This window comes from Phasianus colchicus, chromosome 11 (genome assembly GCF_987193195.1).
Source record: "Phasianus colchicus chromosome 11, bPhaCol1.hap1.1, whole genome shotgun sequence".
Taxonomy (NCBI): Eukaryota; Metazoa; Chordata; class Aves; order Galliformes; family Phasianidae; genus Phasianus; species Phasianus colchicus.
In genome coordinates this window covers 16,088,763-16,101,803 of record NC_143446.1, presented here as the reverse complement: position 1 = coordinate 16,101,803, position 13,041 = coordinate 16,088,763, and the positions used below count along the sequence as shown (strand labels likewise).

At 42.4% G+C, this 13,041-nt stretch overlaps 1 long non-coding RNA gene across 1 annotated transcript; it reads left to right on the top strand.

Annotated features, from left to right (window-relative positions):
- The first annotated feature begins 1,799 nt into the window (after positions 1 to 1,799).
- Positions 1,800 to 12,326, top strand: LOC149916458 (uncharacterized). Its single transcript, XR_016469931.1, has 4 exons — positions 1,800 to 1,887; positions 3,328 to 3,376; positions 11,519 to 11,612; positions 12,195 to 12,326. It is a non-coding gene; the product is annotated as an uncharacterized LOC149916458 (long non-coding RNA).
- The last annotated feature ends 715 nt before the right edge of the window (positions 12,327 to 13,041 follow it).

Sequence of the window (13,041 nt, the reverse complement as noted above, 5' to 3'; positions counted from 1 at the left end):
GAATCTAAGCGCTCCATATTTATTTCCTTCCTCTTTCAAATTAGCTTCATCTCCAGTGGTAGATTGAAGTTGCGTTAACTGAAGATGAAATATTCTATAACAAATTATAAGCAGAAAGAACTCTTATTTTCATTGCCTAGCTGAATGAAATGTTACATCTGCAGAGGTGCCACGCTAAGACATACTACTGAAAATCAGTAATTGATGGGCCAACATAGGCTTTGTTTTGCTTCTCTACCTCAAGGAGACTGTCTTCTGTGGCTCTGCAGATGTCTGCAAATCTTACTAAATCCTTAAACTTCAGTTAATGTCTTATGTATATTAGTCACATGTGAATTTAATCACCATTACGAGAGCCTACTATGGGTCATGGTCGCAAAACCCATTTCCCTTGGAAATAATTACCCTCAGCTGCAGTATAATGCGTTAATAGAATTGCTTCAAAGCAGGATAGCAGCCCTATTAACACTTGTCACTGCTCTGTGCATTTCTAGCATGCCTTTCTCTTCTATTGTGCACTATTAGAATGGGAATGGCTTGGACGCAGTAAATAGTCTGGTCTACACTGGCAGCTGCAAGCAATGAGCTGACAAGTGATTTAGTCACAAGGATATATCTAACGCTCCAAAGATGTGCATTTCCCAGGTATTTTTGGATAGGCACAAGTTACAACTCTGCAGCCCCTGTGCTCAGAATGCTCAGGTGAAGTGGTCAGTTTAATTGCTCCTTTGTTGGTTGTTGCATGGTATTTGTAAGGGCTGCTGAATGGAGCTGGGGAGCTGCATGTGCCAATTATGGTCTCTGACAAGCTTTTCTTCATTAAAATGACCTCAAAACTAGGCAATGAAACAGTTTCACGAATAAGAGGCTCCTCAGAGCACACAGGTGCATCATCTGCTCTGGTAACCCTGACTCTGCCCACAAAACCTAGGGCTGCCTCAGCTGGCGGGCGCACAGTGTCCTCCCCACCCCAGCACCAGTCAGAGGCAAGTGCTGTGAGCTTTGGGATGCACTGATCTGATGGAGGAAGTGAATGACCCCATGTCTCATCTCCTGCAAGTGGTGCGAGCAAGGAGTGATGTAAGCAAAGGGGAGAATTAGAAAACCAGCTGGCTGTGGGATGGCTATCCTGAGTGTTTATTTTCTGCAGCACCAGCAAGCTTTCTCTCTAAAAGACTGAGCTCATTACATTAAATTTGAAGCCATTGTAGGAGACGTGACTATGGATCTGAATATTTTTTGCATTGCTTTGCTCTTGCAATTAACTTGTTGGCATAGAAGTCATTATCCAATGACATCTGGGAACAAAACAAAGCGTTGACTGGGACAAAGAATTCCTGCCCATCTTTGGAACTGCCATTGAGACAAACACTTATCTAGTTTCATACAAAAAACCTGATCGCTTTTTTGGCAAATGAAATCAGCTGGCATCATTGCAGTGCTTCAGATTGCATCCCGACTCCAAAGGTTGATAAGTTATAAATGCTGGAGTCTAACGTGACCTAATGCAGGCCTCCTGGAGCCGGGAAAAGCTCGCAATATTTCAGCCACAGCAGGTGCATTCTGTAATCCTTTATTAAAAACTGCTGCCACACACACCACCAACATGTGATGGGGTCTTATGCTGATTAAATCTGACATGCTATGGAGTCACTACAACCTTTTTCTTACTCCTAATTACAGGAAAAAAAGCCTCTTCACTCCCCTCTTCCCTCCCCCCCCCCCAAAAAAAAAAAAAAGTACTTCTAAATGTGAGGCAGGTGGGCAGAAATGATGGTGCTGTGTTCGGCAGTTGCTGGGCCTGAAGTTCACAAGATGGGGAAGGTGCTTGACCTACTGCTCCTCCTGCTTGTGTGTTTAAATTAAAATGTAGGCTTTCTGTGAAAGGTAACTGACAATGTTTAATTAAAAGCCTCTCTTCTGTTCTACCTGGACTTCTAATTCCGGTACAGTGTGTGGGCACACGATGCTTTGTCTTCTCAGGGTATAATTAGACTCAGTAATGCAGCTGTCCTGTTTACAGTGTAAATCCCTATATTGATAAATGGAGCAGAGTTATGGAGAAACCCTGATGGTACTTCAGACAGGGAAAGTGGATGATCTTTGCAAATAGCTGGTGGGTAGAAAGTAAATCATTATCTGCTAATAAGGCTCTGATTGCTGGGTGTTTTATAGCAGAGAAGATTAGAAGACTTGACTTTGCTTTGGGTTAGATGTAGGCACGTACAGGGAGCACGTGGTTTTACTGACAGGAAAGATCCTGATCTTGTGAATCTCTTTGAGAGCTCATCCAGTGTTGGAAGCCTTTTGGTGGTGCTGGTGAGGCCCTGTGTTAAGTGACAAACAGTAAGAGACTCTGTGTCCCAGTATAGCCCTGGCACTAGGTGATGGAGTGAATCAAGTCTGGGAGTGAGGTCACAATGTTACCTGGCTGTCAGGTGTGGGTCTGGCTCCTGAGGAGGCCAGAGCATTGACCACGGCACCGAGGAATCGAGGAGAGGAGGTCACTTCAGCTGTCAGATTGCAGAAGCAGAGGATGCTCAGCAGGGAAGAGATAGGGAACATATGGTGCCGTGGGAGGAGGTGACAGTGGTACCGAAGAGCAAGAAATTATAATAAGAAGCAAACTTTTGGTAGGGTGCTGACTTAGGAAATGTTGTGGCAGAGGGCAGGAACTGGTGCGGAGCATGGCTGCGTGTGCAGGGGAATCAAAGTGAGTAAGGGTGGGAGCTGTGAACAGGGATGAGTCTTGAGAGAGACACTTGGGTGGTGCAGTCAGCTTCTATCATGCACATATTTCCCGTGGCACATGTCAGCCTGAAAGCCATTGAACTTCTGATGTGAATTAGAAGAGCATTTTGAAAGCTTGATGATCTATGCCCATATGTTGTTCCCCGAAGGAATAAAAGTTGGGGACTTCTGCTGGTTCTAAATTTGATTAAGGAGGGGACAAGAGCTGTTTGTATGGCATGTATGACTGTGAGAGTCCTGGAGGGAGGGACTGGCTGAGGTGTGCCAACAGCCCTTCCTTTCCCTATCGTGCCTGGGGTGGTTTGCTGGACCGACAGGAGCAGGACAGGGAAGTTATTGGGGAGGAAATGAAAGATGAGGAGTTCCTTCCACAAGACTGAGTCCCATTTCTCCATGCACGCTATGTAGGAGCTGTTGGATTGTATTATTTTTGATACTTTTGTACCAAATTGTGGCAGTTCTTGAAGCAGCCACTGCGCAAAGGGATTTAACCTGTAGTGTCTAAAGTCAATCCTAGGTTTTTAGCCCACCAAGGAGACAAATTGAGAAATAATTCATCAGTGTGTTCTCTGACAGTGGTCAAGAACTTCTTGATGCCTGAAGACCTGCTAAGGAACTATCCCAGGTGGGTTTTGGCTTCTTGTAGAGTTTGAGTATTGGCTATAGCTGAATGGGGGTTGTTTTCCTAAACTGTAAGGAATTTGAGATCTGAAAAATATTGTTATCCCAAATTAGGCAAAAAGACCCACAAAAATGTCAACAATTTTAATTCATCAGCTGTGGGAATTTCAGAGGAGGAAAAAGAAAAATGTTTCAGTAAATTGTAGTCACTGCATCTTGAACAGAACCTTTTTAAATTTAGAAGAATTATCTGCTGATCACTTTAAATTTCAGAGAAAGCAAGCAGTTTTCTTAACAGTCCTTTTCAAGTAGAAACAAATTTTAAAAGTAACTTAAACAGATTGCAGGGTTTTTTTTCTAAAGTAACGGGTGTTTACATCACCCTTTACCTACAAAATGTTTTGATTTAGTGAATTGGCATTTACTGATATGTTTTCTTAAAAAAAAATTCTGCACCTGTTGTTCTCCCAGCCTGACTAACAGCAGTAGTCATCAGTGGCTTTTTGCAGATATATTTTGTGTATAATTATGCTAGAATTATATCAAAATAAAAAGATTTTTTTTTTCATAACAAAGATAACCTCAAGAGGGATGAAAATGAATATCAGGTTGCCCATGAAATGCTCCGTAAGTAAATACATGCTCCACTTTAAGGTCTGGGATGGTAATAAATTGAACACGGAGCATTATACAGACAGTGTCAGATATAAAATATATTAATCTTGTCAGAGAGTGTACTAACTCTCCCAGATTTATGATCAGGTGCACTTAAGTGCTGTTCTTCTCATTAATCTTGATTTACAAAACACTAGCCTTCAGAACAAGGGGTCAGAAAAGAGGAGAGAATCATAGATGTGTCACTTGGATAACCTACCTTCCCTGGCTTGCCTGTACCTCTCAATGACATCCTTCCATCTTTAATTACTGAGAGGTCTTTAATCTTGTCTATGTAGGGGCAGAATATGATGGATGTGAGGGGTTGCCTGTGCTGCTCTGACTGTATTTTTAACAACTGATGCCAGGGAGATTGGTGGGAATAACAAGATAATCTCAGCACTAACAGGGCTCAGTGCTGAAAAACATCAGCAGGAGAGGAGTGTTCTGGGGTGGGAAACAACAAAGGAGGAGAACAGTTGAAGCCACAGCCTTGTTAAATAATTTGTTTCCTGAAGTTTGGCAGACTAGTGGTGTATACGTTTGTGCCCATCTACAAAAGAATGTCTCTCTGTAAGTCTGAAGAAGGTGGAGAGGTGGAAAACCAAAGTTCTTTCAGTGCAAATAAATCTTCCTTTTCCTTAATTCCTTTGAGGGTATTTGACTGCTGAAGCATTTGTACATGAGTGAGATTGACTGAGGTGTTAAGATTCCAGTGGACTTAGAATCATAGAATGGGTTGGGCCGGAAAGGACCTTTAAGACCATTTAATTCCACCCCTCTTGCTATAGGCAGGGACACCTCCCTCTAGACCAGGTTGTTCAAAGCCTCATCCAGTCTGGCCTTGAATGCTTCCAGGGAGGGGGCATTCACAGCCTCACTGGACTTCACAGAGCCTCTTCCAGTTCTCACATGGGAGTAGAAAACTGTGACAGTTTATCAGTAACAGATGAGAAAATTGAGAAAAGTTTGGAAATGTAGCAGTCATCTGATTGGTACGATTAAATTATGAAATAAGTCCACCCCAAAGAAATCATGTCTGAAGTGTTCCACAGTGTGGATTTACCTCATCTCCATAAGAAAATTACTCCAGAGCTATTGACAAAAAGGGCATATTTTCTTCACAGCTCTCCTCAAAATTTTGCTCTGAGCTTTATGACCTCTCATAGGAGCACTGTTACCATGGGTGTTCATGGATGAAAATTCCATCTTTGATGTAGTTGGGTCTTAAGACACTAATTGCTCTGAACAATGGGAGCAACTTAGGGCCCTAAGTTGGCATCAGATGCTGCCAGAGAGCTCTGGGAAAGACTTAGTGCAAATCAGATATGCCCTTGGCTACGTGTGCCATAGAAAAAGCAGTTGTTTCCCCCATTCCCAACCAGCTGGAGCTGGTGTACCGTCCCCAAGCTGAGTTTCAAGACACATTGAGTTATTATAATACTTCCCAGAAGTGACATGTTCAGGGACTAATGATGCAACCCAAGCAGCTGGAGTTTGCCAAGTGTCAGACACAAGGCACAGCTTTGGCAAAATGTGGACAGTGTGCTTTTCCACAAAGGAAAGATGATGTTTCCATGAGTTCTTTAAAAAAAAAAAAAAAAAAAAATCCCTATTCTGGACCTGCATTTTGGCTGTGCTTGGATTCGTTCACTTCAGTCTCACTTGGATTCAGTTCAAGCCATCTGCTCCTCTCCAAGAGCTAATTTCCTGGAGGTGTTATGGCATGCTGTTAGTGTCAATGGTTGTGTCTGTGGAGGACAAGAACTCTGACTGTTACTGCAGACTGTTGGCAGCCAAGCCTGCAGCACCTCTATGTCTCTCCTAATCATCCTGCATAATTAATGGAGAGAAGAAGGGATTATCTGAATGCCTGTGGGCTGTTCAAGGAAAGGAGAGCAGAACCTGTCTCCACTTCTCCACTATCTGCTGATCACCAGCGATAGTAACTATGTTGAGGATGAAGAGTCTACTTCTGGTATGAATTGTTATTACTAGCTTCTTTGATTTTTCTGCATCAAAAGCTGCAGACTGAGCCAGTATGGCAAAGGTGGTGGTAGCCATGAGAACAACTACAGAACAGCTGTCTGTACTGTGCCATTGGCGATAGCCTCTCTGAGGCTATCTGATGTTGGCCCACGTGATTCCACTGGCAGGTAGGAGGGAGAGGTAACAGAGGAATGCATGCAGGGATGTTCAAGGTCAAGGAGGAATTTTTGACAAGCTTAAGGAAACTATTGATTGTTGGAAGAAGACCTTTGAAGGCATTTTTTTCTTTTTTTTTTTTCTTTTAATATCTTGATTCCTGGTTGGTTTTCTTTTTTTTTTCTTTTTTTTTTTTTTTATGAAGTATTGTTTACTTGTATTTATAAAAGAGTCTTTTATTGTTCTCTGACTTTTAACAGGCAGAAAAGTCATTGATCTCTTTCATACATAGTGATTCCAGTTTTTATTATATCTATATTTTTATCTGCCTCATGAGAAAATCCAGATAATGATATGGGTTTCAAAATGGGAATGACCTGAGAGTTTTTTGTGAGGAGAAGCTAAGGTGAAAAGGACTGTCTGTTCAAGAGTTAAAAATACTATCGAATCATGTTTTATTGATGCAAACAAGACTAAATACAACATCCAAACTGAAATCCTGGCTCGTATGATTGGCTTTATCTGTAATCAGCTGTTAGAACATTAGAGTCCTTTTTTCCTTCCCTTTCATTCAATGGTATCACAGGATGAGCAGCTGGGCTCAGAACTGATTCTACACATGGCGTGGTTGGAAGAAATATTTTCTATGGAATTAGGTGGAAGACAGTGATATTCCAGAAACTTCATCTTGCTAGTTTCCACTTCTTGAGCTCTGAAAGAGGTAGTTTCTTTCTGCTCTATTTTGCTCTGTATTAGGAGACTTGGTAGTTGGGTACAACTAGTTTCACTGACTGAAGTATATTTCAAAGTGCTGGATGTTCTTGCAAGGCAGCAGAGCCAAATGTCCTAAGACGTTCCTCCCATGATGTGACTGAGGTCAGAGCTGTGGTTTAGAGGGAGATGTCCATCTGTGGTTGGGGGAAAAAAAGCTGTCAGTGAAGAACCATCCCATAGTAAACTAGGAAGTGTAGTAACTGCAAGTACACCATTCATGGTGCTTAAATCTACCAGGACATCATGATGTGTTGCATGAACAATTCTTGTGGTGAGATGTAACTGCAGGCTGTAAAGTTTCAAATCTACTACTTTCTAAATACGTAAAGCATAAATTAACACATATAATGAAAAGATGAAAATGTGATTTTTGTCCCTGAAAACCTCTGCTCAGAATGTTTCTTTGTTTTGTCAGTTTGGAAAGACATCAAATTGATTTATTCATTATTTCTCCCTATAGAATACTTTCCAACTTCCTGTGTGTTTTATAGTTTGAAATCTTTTCAGATTGGAAATTAAAGACAAAAGGATTCCAATTTGTCTTGACAGTGTCTTGTGTATTTTACACATGGGCTTAATGCATAAAACAAAAACAAAGGAACAAAATAACCAAAACCAAACATGAGAAGTAATTGTTAATTTGATTCATTCCATCTAGAACAAATGTATATAGATCTAGAATTTATTAAAAATAAACAAACAAACAAACAAAGGACCAAACTATAGAAAAATAAAAAATCTTGTTAAAATAGAAGTACAGCAGGATTCATTCCCAATAATTCTCAGAACAGCTTAAACATATTTCAAGAATAGTAGAATAGTTTATGCAGATATGCTCATCAGTCAGTATAGAGAGACTAGGCTTTTTCAACCCCTTTGTGGCTCTGTCTTCTGTAATTCACTGCTTTAATGCATTTCTAGCTAAGGAAGGATTGTGTTTAGTAGCACTACTGTTTACTTGGTCAAAGCAGCATGAAGGCAACATGGAGAGCAATAGCTTTAGAGCTGGAGGTTTTCCATATCTTCAGCAGGACCTGGGTTATTCTCAGTATGGAGAAGGATCCATGGGACACGAAGACTGAGCTGGATTAATGAGTACGGTTATTTAACAACAGGATTTTTCTCAAGGTCAGACCATATTAAGTGTATGTATGCAGTGACATTATGGAGGAACAGGCTATAAAATGATAAAATGTGCAGCAGGCTGAGATGTCAAGTGGATGACTATGTTGGCAGACTCATGAGACCAAAGCACAGGTGTATCTTAACAGTAGTCAACCAAATGACCACTAATGAGAGTTCCCAATTTGCAAAACTGCTCATACTCCAAGGAGAGTGCTCCTTGGATAGGAACTGCTATTTCATGCTACCTTCCAAGGATAAGAATAGGCTAAGACGCACCTAAAGGGTGGATGACTCTCTTAATCCAAAAGCTGTGTGCGCTCTCTATCCTTGCGAAGTGATGTGATTTCCATCAGGACCACGTAATCCCTAGTATGAGCAAGCATACATTATGAAATGCTGTAGAGGCTGAGGTTAACATCCTGCACCATAGCAGTCTTGGAGGTTAGTAATTATCAGAGCTGAGCAATTCAATGTCCCTGTGGAGCTGGGTGGGGAGAACAGTGAGTTGCAGTGTGGTTTTGGCTTTTCTCACTGTCAGTGGGTGAAAAGGAATGGTGTGTTGGATGCTCCCCACCATCATTTGCACCCAAAGGTGGATGGGAGGAACTAGGATGTTCCTGACTCATGTTCCAGAAGATGATGTGTGTTTTCTTGTGCTTGTTGTGCCTCCCCCGTGGAGGAACAACTAGTTTGTCAAACAGCAAGTGTTACATGGAGTTGGAGACAACTACTTGTTGTCTTCAGTAGTTGCTTGGTACAGGTTTTACCAGCTGTGAAGGCACTGCATGCCTTGATGTCTAATTTGATGGAATGAGTTTTGAAAAAAAAACAGATTAGAATGTCTTCTAATCACCTAAAGAAGGGATAATTACCTGGGGACAGAAGACAGGAGAAAGTCATGACTATGTGCTTTCAGACACTGCCTCTGATCGAGCTACTCTGAGATCTGCAATCACAAGTTAGGATGTCCTATCTGCAGTGAATGGGGCTTCACGTGCATTGTGCTCAGAGTGCCCACACAAGTCCTTGTTCATTTTCTTGTCTGTCCTTTCTGTTCCTCCAGCTCTCCTTGGAGTCATCTCTGCTCTCCCTGAAGAGGCTGATCTCCAAAGGCTGTTGTTGACTGAGTTTAGTGGTTGTGCCCAGGGGGCTGGATGATATCCCCCTCCTCGTGCATTGGCTTTTCAGCTTTGTTGTGGATGTTGGTGGGGAACTGGAAAGAAGTGTCTATAAATGCATCCTCAGAGAAAAGTCCTGATGACAGATGTGATGAGACTGATACAGGAGAGAAAAACTGCCAGATTGCTTTTATATTATGAGAGCTAGAAAGGAAGAAAGTGATTGAGAGATGCTGGGGCTGCTTTGTTCTATTGCTTTGAAACTGAAGGAAACTCCTTTAATTAAAGGGTGGAGGAACAATCCTTGTGTTAAGTCTGAGTCTGCCAGGTATGGGAGGTGGTGTTTGAAAGAAGCTCCTCTGTTACCAAGTCTCTTGCAACTAAATTTGATGCCTCTCTCCTCTGATGAGGACCCTGCATAGAAACTGAGCAGCTGGAGTGTTCTTTGTGAAATCTGAGAAGAATGTGGGGAGGCTGTCAAGGGGTGGAAGTCCTCACATCTCTAGTAAGAACACTCAGATAAGTGATTCAAAAGGAAATTTCAAAGGAAGTTAAAATCAGGGGGGCTTCAGGTATCAGGAGAAGATGGAGGAGAATGCTTGTAAAGCTTTATCAGCCCAGCCTCCAGCCCTGAGCCACAGAGTGCCTGTGTGTGAAGCCCAGCCCTCTGTGGGGCTCAGCTCATACTGTGAGTTTTTCTGTCTCATTGCTGTGACAGTGCCAGGTAGGTCAGTCAGGAGAGCAGTCATATTTCCTTCAGAAAAGCACTGATCCTGCCTTTGAAAATAGCAGTGATGAGTGTGCCCCAAGAGTGTGCCCTGCTTCAGGTCATTTTTAGAGCTGGATCATGTCTTACTTGCAAAGACCCCTACAAAATGCTTTGAAAGTCTGTGGAGATGGGCTGATGTTGTTCCATCTTCCATTCTTTTGGCCTTGTTACAATGACGAAGATTGTATTAGAGGCTGAGCAGCTCGTAAAGTCAGGGAATTATAGCTGTAGGCATTTCATAATGGGGAAATGGGGACTGGATGCGTTTAGAAATTTGCATATGCACCACACCCATTGCTATTTAATTTGAATTTAATTTGCATGCATCATGGTTAAATAATATTCATGCAGTACTTTTAAGGGGTGAGGATTTTTTGAGTTCGTTTTTTGATTTATATCATTTTTGCTTAAAGTATAACTTTACATAATAGTTTGGAGAGCATAGAGTATAAAACAAATTAAATTTCACAAAAATGATCAAATAACACTTCTCAGCCATCTTTTTTTTTCTTTTTTTTTTTTTTTGAAAACAAATGTTGTTTTCATAAAGAAGTCAGCCTAACAGCACTGCAGATAGAAGGCTGCTGCTTATCAACTGCAAAATCATCACACAATACAATTACCAAATTCCCCACACGCTGCACTGGAGCTGAGCAGGCATGCAGGGCTCATGTCTGTGCATGATCTCCTCTTGTAAGGATGCTGGGCTGGGATGGTGGTTTAAGGTCTGCTCTTTTCTTGTTTGCTTTGCATTAACAGTCTTTCCAGGTTGAATGCAGGAGCAGAGTTTTAGTTCATCTCTAGATGGTAAATGATGCTCATGTAATTCTTAAATCATTGTTGTTAGGGTCTCATGTGGGAAGAGAGGCAAGAAATATTTCAAGGTGTTTTTATGCATTGCTTTTCTTTTTTTTTTTTTTTTGTCTTAATGTGAACTTTTCATGAATTCAAATGTAGAAAGTAAAACCACCAGCTACAGTTTGATGTGTGCCTGTTCTGATAGCTCAGAAGTTGCAACACCCTTCTGAGAAATGTGTTTTCCTTTGAAATCTAGCTGTTCTTTAGTACAAAGACCTGTTCTGTATGGTCATTTATTTCTCTACAGGGTGCAAGCAGGTGCACAGGCAGCTCCACAGAACTCCAGAGCAGAGGGATGTGGTGCTCCTGATGCTGAGGGCATGGAAATTGCACTAAGCCCTGCCTAGGAAACAAAACATTTCAGTGCTTTCTTCCGTAAGGACATGGGCCCATGTGCTTTTCTACACCTTTAGGCACATAAACATCTTTTAGCTCTGAGTACATCTTTGGTCATGCATTAAAACCCTCGGAGTACCGTGGAATGCCATCTCCTCCTCAGTGTGCACTCAGAAACCTTACATTGCAACCCTCCTCTCTCTAATGAAAAGGAACACGAACAGCTTTTCCCTGGCAGCCCAACAATAAATCTGCTCTGAAACAGAGAATATTTCTGTATGGCAAAACAGATAAATCTTTGTGTGTCCCTTCGGTGACAGAAGCTCCACCAGCACCTGCCCCTCACTGCTTGTTGTGCTATCCATAGGCTGCCTGAAACGTTGAAGTTTGCCTCCAGTGATCTTTCAGCTCAAAAACAACAACGTGTCACTTGAAACCTGTGCTTAAATTGGTTCGAGTCGGTAAGAAATGCTCTTGGTTTCCCCATAACCTCCCCACACTGGTAATAACTCAGGTGTGAATGTGCAGCCCAGTATTACTGTAAGACTTTGACTCTTAGAGACCTGAGTCTGTCTCTTCCCCTGCTCGAGCTGTTGGTGATGTGATGGACATGGAGAAGGTCTGCTCTGTGCTGATCAGCATCATTGTACCTGGGAGCATATCTCGCAAAGTCCCAAGTGTTATTTTGTCCTGATGGTTGGCAGGGGGTTGGAACTGGATGATCTTTAAGGTCCCCTGCAATCTAAGCCATTCTATGATTAATTTGCTGTGTTGGGATGCTGCTTTCTCACTGTTCTGAGAGCAGCTTTGCTGCTTCATTTCTGTGCTCATGTGAAGCAGCAAAACCATGTGCTGATTTCTCTGTCCATGTTGCTCAGATGGCCTCCAGCTCCTCTTTGCAAATTACAAATGGGTGTCAGTTTTCTCAGCTTGAATTTTATTGATGGGGAAATAGGTGCGTTCATGTAAGCTCAGAACAAACCCTTTAAGTCTATCTTTTCATCATCTGGCTTTGCACTTGAATGGCTTTCCTTAAATTCAAGGCATGACTGATCAACGGTGTGTGAGAATACAAACGTGGGTTCTCCTGGTGGACTGCTGTGCAGGATTTCCGATTAAGACCTCGGTGACTTAGGAACCCAGCTCACCTTTGAAGATGTGATCCCCTGGAAACAACTGCATGAAGCAACGCTGGATGCATCGCCCTGTGCCTTCCCACCCTGCTGCTACTGGCGGTGCAAAGGTGCTGTGCTCTGTGGGGACTGCAGCAGGAGGATGGGTTTGTCATCCCTCCCACCCAGCCCTGGCTGGCAGCCCTCCGAGGTGTAAGCTGTCACCTGCTCAGGCTGCAGGGCATTGCTACAACCTTAAAATCCCCTTGTTTACCTGCAAGTGTCCTTGGTGCTGTCAGCTGCTGACTGGCGTCCTGATGCGTGTGTGAGCCCACAGCTGTGGAGCTGAGCTGCTTTCTGCCTCCATCTGTCTTTTCATGTGGCTGAGGCAAGGTTGAGGTTTGGGAAGTGGTCTGAAAGGAAGCTGGTCGCTTGGTCTTTGCAGAGCAACAGGAACATGCTGTAAGCATGCATCCTTCCCAAGTCTGAATAAAATAAAGCAAGACAGCAGGTCAAGGAAGAGACACATGTAACAGAAAGGGAAGTGCGAAAGAAAGCCATACATATTCAGTGAATGAGTGGAAAAACATATTCTGATTACAACTGTAGCTCTAATGTATGCAAATGTAATAGTTTCCTCCCCTACTAAGGCATCATGTATTACATACATTACATGATGTACTACTGTGTAACAACATTGTTTATGACTCCTAGGAGAAGCAAATCATAATTCACAGCCATTAACAAAAATAATAGTGCTTTCACCCGGAGGAGCTTT